Here is an 8200-nt window from a genome sequence, read left to right as displayed (position 1 = left end):
CGATATAATTATTGCGACAAGTCGTGTTATAACACGCAAGTCGACACTTGACATGTCGACATCACCTGTATATACGATATAAACTCCCATCAATATCGAAAGAACAAACATCCTTAAACTTGTAATCGAAAAGCTGAAAAAATAGCACCGGTTAATTACAGTAGAAATGGATTGAAGTGTTATTTCTGTAGGAAAATAACAACTTGGATTTTTGTTCAAATTTTCCGTCATTTTTAGTCCGAACGGAATTTCATCCGATACAAGTCATTACGATGAATCCAGACGTGCTAAATGAGGAAACATGTCATTAAAACATGGAGAACTATTGCTATTAGTTTTTTTAAATGGGACAGAAAGTGTTGTCCAAAAGTGTTAGACTCAACTCAACTCAATATTCTTTTATTATATCACAGTTTACATTTAAGTAAAAGCATGTGAAAACCCAATATATATATATATGTTAACATAGGTATAAATATGTGGGTTAATGGCGGCTTCACAATAGGTTTAGAGTTTATCATTATACAAAACAAAAATAATTAGTAAGGGGAATGTGGTTAGTTTAAATAGTATTAAATATAATCGATATAATTATGAGATGTCAAATGAAAAACTATAAAATACATGATCAGATTCGTTTAAAGTGATTAACTAAGATTTTAACAAAAATTGCTGATTTCCTTAAGGTATCCGGGTTCTTACCATTTAAAACTTCACTAAAGTGTAAGACATTAGGTCTTGAGTAAAAACGACTACTTATGTATTTTTTTTCTGGAAGGATTAAAAAATGGACATGTAAGTAAATAGTGCAGTTCGTCACCGATATCGTTTAAATTACAAAACGTACACTTTCTATTGACATGTGGTACAGCATTCTGTCTCCATCTACCGACTTCGATAGGGAATTTATGATTACTAGTGCGGAAATGCAAGAATGTAAAACGTAGAGATTTGGGTAAAATATTAAGGTACTCCTCAAATTTAATATCAGACTTAAACAGAGAATACATTTTACCCTTAGACGAAAGATTAAATTGTTCAAAACAGGTTTGCTGAAATTGGTCTACAAGGTTAGATTTCACAAGTTTACTGATATGTTTTATAGGTACTCTTGTTTGGTTATGCCAAACGTATGAATAACCCGTTGAATCAAGTATTGACTTGATGTATCTGGCCCAGACTGAATTATTACTATGTAAAATGCCTTTATATATCAAAAAACTTATTTTCGAGTCATGGGATGAAACGAGTTTACTCCAGTAACTAATCATTCTGGTTTTAACTATGTTGTTAAGGGGGTATCTACCCAGTTCCGAGTAGAGCATGTAACGTGGAGTACTTTTTCTAGTATATGTAATCCGTCGCAAAAAAATACAGTGAAGTTGCTCCAACAGATCAAGGTTTTCAAAACCCCAGACTTCACATCCGTACGTTAGAATCGGGACAATGGTAGAATCAAAAAGCTTCAGTTGTATGTCCAAAGGCAAATCTAGGTTATTAATTCTAAGAAATAGAGCATACATTGCTTTGTTAGCCTGGCTTATTAAATATTTACGGCAGTATAAAAAGCTACCGGTGGACGAGAAATATACACCTAGGTATTTGTATTCCTTGACTATCTCTAGCGCTTGGTTAGCAATGCTAAAGTTAAATTTCTTCAGATTTCTGGCACCAAAGACAATTATTTTAGTCTTTGAGAGGTTAATTTTTAGTTTCCATTGCAAACAGTAATCTTGGAAACAGTTAAGACTTTTTTTGAAATTCACGTTCATTGTCTGCAAAGAGTACAGTGTCATCAGCATACAAGAGAATAAGTAACTGAAGGTACATAATTGTCTCATTAGCATCTACTTCTATAGAAACACTAGAACATGTTCTTTTAAGGAATTCTTCTTAATCGTTTAGGTAAATAGAAAATAAAATCGGAGAAAGATTTTCTCCCTGACGAACTCCACAAAAGCTTGGGAACATAGGAGACAGATGCCCATTGATGGAAACGCATGATTTTATATCATTATACATGTTTTTATGACTGTGAGAATTTTACCTTGTAAGCCAGTTTGCATGAGCTTGTGCCACAAGCCAGGTCGCCAGACAGAGTCAAATGCGGCAGAAAAATCAATAAATGAGCAAAACAGTTTCTTTTTCTGGGCCCTTAGTTTTCTTATAAGGAAATGCAATGTAAGAATATGATCGCAGGTTGAATAATTTGCGCGAAATCCGGCTTGGTTCTCGTTTAATAAGTTATTATTATAGAGGAATGTGTTGATGCGTTCATTAAAGATAGACGTGAATAATTTGCCTAAACAACTAAGAATGGTAATCGGCCTATAATTTTGGGGGTTCGGTAGGAGAACCCTTGTTTTTAAAAATTGGCTTTATTGTCCCGATTAACCATACATCCGGGAGAATACCAGTGTCAAGAATTATATTGAAAAGTGTACAGAAGGTTGGGACCATATTGGCGCGCGAGGCTTTAAAATATTCATTGATAATATTATCAAACTGCGACGATGTTTTACCATTCTTACTTTTCAGTATCATTTTGTTAATTTCGTCATGTTCTATTGGCCTATTTAACAGATCGGTTTCGGCGCTAGAGAAGCTCGGGTTGTTATTATCCGATATATGATCATTCGCGTTAACGACGTCATTGATTTTTTTTGAAATAATGATAAAATTCGTCAATAGCGGGTGACTTATGTTCAGATACGTTGGTAACCTTGTTCAAGTGCTTCCAGTAGTCTTTAGGATGTTTTAAATGGAGTTCTCGAAGTTTGTATTCTGCTGTATGCTTGTGTTTTGCGACATACGTATTCATTGTAACTTTATAATGCTTACTCGCAGTATGTAATTTTTCTTTGTTCGAAGTCGATTTATTCATATTAAAAGCTAGAATTACGCCATTTAAAATGATTTATGTTTTGGTTGGATTTAAAAAATACTGTTGAAATAAGTATACAATTATTGCTGTATGCTGTGTGTTCATTAAGGAAATTGTATGCATCTATTTAACCGAATTAGAAAAAGATAATCGTTGCAAACATAAAATGTGTGAGCGAACCGACTGGTTACCCACTTGCACCGGATTTTCAAACTCAATCAATTTTTTAAAAATCAAAAGAAATCTTATAATTCAAAACTAAAAATTATAATACCGAAAATGTGAAAAAAATATTGATTTTTTTTTTTTTAAATATGCACTTTGTACAGTACTAAGTGCATATTTATAAAAAAAAATGTGGATTTCTTGACGATTTATTTATTTATTATTTTAATTAACTAATCAATTAATTAATTAATTAATTAATTAATTAATTTATTTATTTATTGGTTGATTTATCTATTTATTGGTTGATTTATTATTTATTGGTTGATTTACTCATTAATTGCATATTTATAAAAAAAATGTGGTTTACTTGACGATTTATTTATTTATTATTTTTAATTAATTAATTAATTTATTGGTTGATTGATTGATTTATTTATTTATTGGTTGATTTACTCATAAAGTTATTTATTTATTCAACAATTCATTGTTTTCAATCATAATAAAGAACAAAACAATATACAGAAGACCGTGAATATACGCATAAAATAAAATAAAGCTAATAAAGGGAGATGATAATTAGACGACGTCAATTATCTCCCTTTCAATTTAGTGACGAAACTACCGGAACGTAATTTCGCGTTGCCGATAACAACGTCGTTACAGAATCGTCGATCAAGCAGCGCGCAATTAACAAACTATTTGTTTTGCCATTTTATGACGGTTTCCCACGATTGGTGTAAGTTTTCTGTAGAGATATGTCGAATATTTGATTACATGAACGAAACTTATGATATTTCTTTTAATGAATGTCTTTATTAAGTCATATTTCATATGAGTGAAATAATATAACGCTTGTTCTGTTTTGTTTCATTCGGTTTTTGCGTGGTATTGTTGTTGTTGTTGTTGTTAGTCTAGGATTATGATAAGAGGAACTCATTATAACGTGTCTTTCGCTTGTTGCTGGTATACCTGTGTACAGTATTTTAATTTATCTTTATTTTTAGGACATTTGAGACATGAGCGGTCGACAGTGCCCCACCCCCGGGGCAAACCTGAAGCGCCTACCACCCCTACATAGGGCCAAGATGGAGAAAACCAGATTTGCGTCGCCATGTGTAGCCCGTAAGTATATTAGATATAAAGAAAAAAATACGGGATTACGGGTATGCTATCCGGATCGACCAGATATATTTACTGAGACTTGGGGGCAATGGTATCACTCTGTGGTAGCTTCAGGCAATCTCAGTGTGCAATAGGGTATTCATTATCACTGGTGTCCTGAAATTTGAAATTATATCATGTTACCATGCTATCATGCAATGAGTTACATGTATCTGCGTCATTACGGTTTGTAAATCTGTTGACAATGATATGACAATGAGATGGTACAGCATGTAACGCCACAACTGTCTTATGTTGTGAAAGCCTATAATTATGTCTAACATGTTATTATGTCTAAAATGTCTTAGAACTGCTATAATAGACTGCCATTTAGGCATATTCCCATGTTATTTAGACATATCCCCATATCAGTTAAACAAAACAGCATGCTAATAAGATATAATAACGTGTAAGTCGGGCATAATAACATGTATGTTAGACATAATGACATGTCGGTTGGAAATAATCACATGTCGGTTAGACATAAAACGTGTCGGTATGACATAATCACATGTATGTAAGACATAATCACATGTCGATTAGACATACTCACATGTCGGTAAGACATACTCACATGTCGGTAAGACATAAACACATGCATGTTGGACATAATCACAAATTATGTTGGAAGTAATTACATGTCGGTTTGACATTATCACATCCCGGTTTGAAAAAATGACATGTCGGTAAAACATAATCACATGTCGCTCTGACATAATCACATGTCGGTAAGCCATACTCACATGTCTGTCTGACATAATCACATGTCGGTCTGACATAATCACATGTAGGTAAGACATAATCACATGTCGGTCTGACATAATCACATGTAGGTAAGACATAATCACATGTCTGTCTGACATAATCACATGTCGGTAAGCCATACTCACATGTCTGTCTGACATAATCACATGTCGCTCTGACATAATCACATGTAGGTAAGACATAATCACATGTCTGTCTGACATAATCACATGTCGGTCTGACATAAGCACATGCTTGTCTGACATATCACATGTCGGTGTGACAAAATCACATGTATGATCGAAGTTTGAGGCTTGTAAAATTTTATCAGTCATTGGTACCGTATGGTCACAAGACTAGAGTCTAAAATCTTCCCTGCTTGTTAACTTGTTTTAAAACAACCAGTCATTTTGATAAATACGCTTTTGGATGAGGCGGCCAAAATTGGGAAAAGGCAATCTTTAATTCCAAAACATCAATCTGGCACACATTTGATGGTACAATGTGCACACTGCTTGCCTAAAATGTGTTTCAGATAATCAACATGCGTAAGAAGTACATACTATTATGTTCTAATATCACAAATTCGTAAGTGACTGCTAAGTGATCCGTTTATAACCATTTTGGACAGTCCATTCTTCAAATATAGGAAAGTTAGTAGAAATAGAGTACGGAACATTATTTAGCCATATGGAGCACAAAAAGAACAATGGATGGCATAACAAACATGTTTTAAACCATCTAAGACCAATGGGTACTTTCCATCTTTATAGGAGTTGAAACTGAATGTTTATCTAATTAAAAAGTGCTGAACATGCTTCGTCTACCCCCTTCAAAATAATTATTCTTATTTTTTAAATTTAACTCGGGTAAAGCCCGATAATATAAAAACAAGAAAGCCGCTCTTTATAAGAACTTTAGGAGTTTCGCCCTTTATGATAAACCGCCGTTATAGTCCTACAACGCGTGCGTCATCTTGTTTATCAGATGACGTCATTTAAGCCTTTGTGACGTCATTTTTAACATTTCAGGGATTGGCTACGGTTGTAGAATAAATTGGCAACGTTTTGAGGACTTGCCTTGGTTGTAGGGCAGGCCATAAATTTTAATACTATATGTTTGAGCGGTTCGTGTTTAAGTGACTCCGACTCTGCCAATTGGCCTCATGACGTCGAAATCAAAAGAGGTCATTTCAATATCACGATCAATAGCTGTAATAATGCACCATTAAATTATAACCACGAGCCCCTAGGTCCGGGGAGTAGCGGGGACTTTGACTTTCGGGTCAGCCAATCCCCGGTAAAAATCCCCGCCCTGCGGAGAAAAACTGCTGGTAAAATCCCCACCGAATGCCCTCGCACCTTTGGGACATTTTGTTTCGGCCAATTCCAATTTTCTTTGCGAAAACAAAACCACCCCCATTCACTCGGCACTGGGGGGCTACCTGGAAGGTAAATAGACGACCCATTTACCCCGCTATCGCTAGCATAGCCCGGGATCTGGGGCCGTGGTTACAATTGACTGGTGCATAAAGTGTGAGGGCTGCATTGTCAAACGTTTGTGATATATTGAGTGCAATGTGTTTTTCGACCTAGTGCCTCCGACCACTCCGTCGTACTGTTTGATGGTATGTAGAGTGGCAGCTGGTGCGGGAGGTCGCAGGTCCGAGCGAGGACAATATCACAATATAATGACACTAGATTGCTCGCTCGCCTTGCAGTCGACAGATTAGTGGTATCTACTATCTGGTGGGGTAGGTCGAGGGACCAAACTTGGCATTCTCAGTGTTTGTTAAACACAGGTTCCATTCCAGATTATGACAAGCAGCTTCTTTACATCGTTTAACTGCCTGGGTAGTCGTGGAAGGCTGAATTTTCTGCGGATGTTGTGCAAATGAGGTTTACCCATAACTTATATACTTGTATGTGATAATATTTCCCAGGGAATTCCATTCACTTTATAGTATGTATGTTCAAAGTTCAGACATCTTTTGAGCCTGACACTCTTACCCCCAGAGCCCCAGCAGCCTCAAATCGATTCCGAGCGGGTTAAATTACAGCCCATCGTCAACCACACCCGGGCACAGAAGTCCCAGGGATTGCCACCAGATGGCAAGAAAATGGCAAAGGAGAACACCCTACCTCCATTAAAGGTAAGTGCACGATTGTTTCGATTGACCATAACTGTCCATAACGCTTTCATGCAGAACTTACCACAGGAGTTCAGGTATCGCCACAATACGAACTATTGTTAGAAAGACTAATGGGTTATGTCTTTTAGTTAGAATTTAGATGCATCCTTTAAAAATGACAGGGTGTTTTACAGAGCTTTTTCGCAAATTTCACGAAATAATATTTTAACATAATTGATATTGTGGAAACCCCTTAAATATTGGGTGTATATCGTATGTTTTTAGAGTGAGTATTACATTTTGCCTTTGAACTTAACTATGTATATAGCTTCCACGTATCGACGGTCGGGATATCCCAGAAGTCTACGGAATTCCCAGGCAGAAGCCTATGATAAACGCCATTCCCAGGCCGCCGTCGGAAGCCCGTCCACGCCTCATGCGATCCGGAAAGCATCTACTGACTAACAAGGTACGAAATTTTTAATACCTTTATAAGGATGTCATTTTCTCTGGTAGCATGCATACCATATATTAGGTTATTGACCAAACTTAGGCAAACCCATAAATTTGTGTCCTTCAGTCAAAGAATTGTATATGATCGCATGTGAGTTTGGTTAGTGGTCACCAAGCCGGACAAGTGGGTTGTCTACAGGCACTCCAGTTTCCCCCACAACACAATACCACACTCATCGTGCCAACGAGAGATACTTAAAGGGACTGTGTCACAGATTGGCACCAAAAAAAGTTTTTTTCTGTAACGAATCTCAGGACAATTATCTAATAGAATGTGTTACGCTTTGATATCATAATTGTAAAAAAATAATACCAAAATATAAAAAAAATAAGTCGGAGACCGGGTTCGAACCCGCGTCGCCAAAATTGAAGTCCAGCGTTTTACTTACTGAGCTACAAAGGCTTATTCTACTCGAGTGACATAATTAAGCTATACACCTACCTCGGTAATATCACGTGATAACACCGACTAGCCAGTCACGCATAAGGAATGAATTCTACCTGGTAGACATACCCAGTAATCTTTTTTAATGGAATAATACGAACTAACTGCTAAACTTAAATAAATTGTAAACTGTGTTGTACTTCAGTTAGTAAGT

Source organism: Mya arenaria, chromosome 5 (genome assembly GCF_026914265.1).
Source record: "Mya arenaria isolate MELC-2E11 chromosome 5, ASM2691426v1".
In the NCBI taxonomy this organism is placed as follows: Eukaryota; Metazoa; Mollusca; class Bivalvia; order Myida; family Myidae; genus Mya; species Mya arenaria.
The sequence above is the reverse complement of the archived record's forward strand: the minus strand, read 5'-3'. Positions refer to the sequence as shown.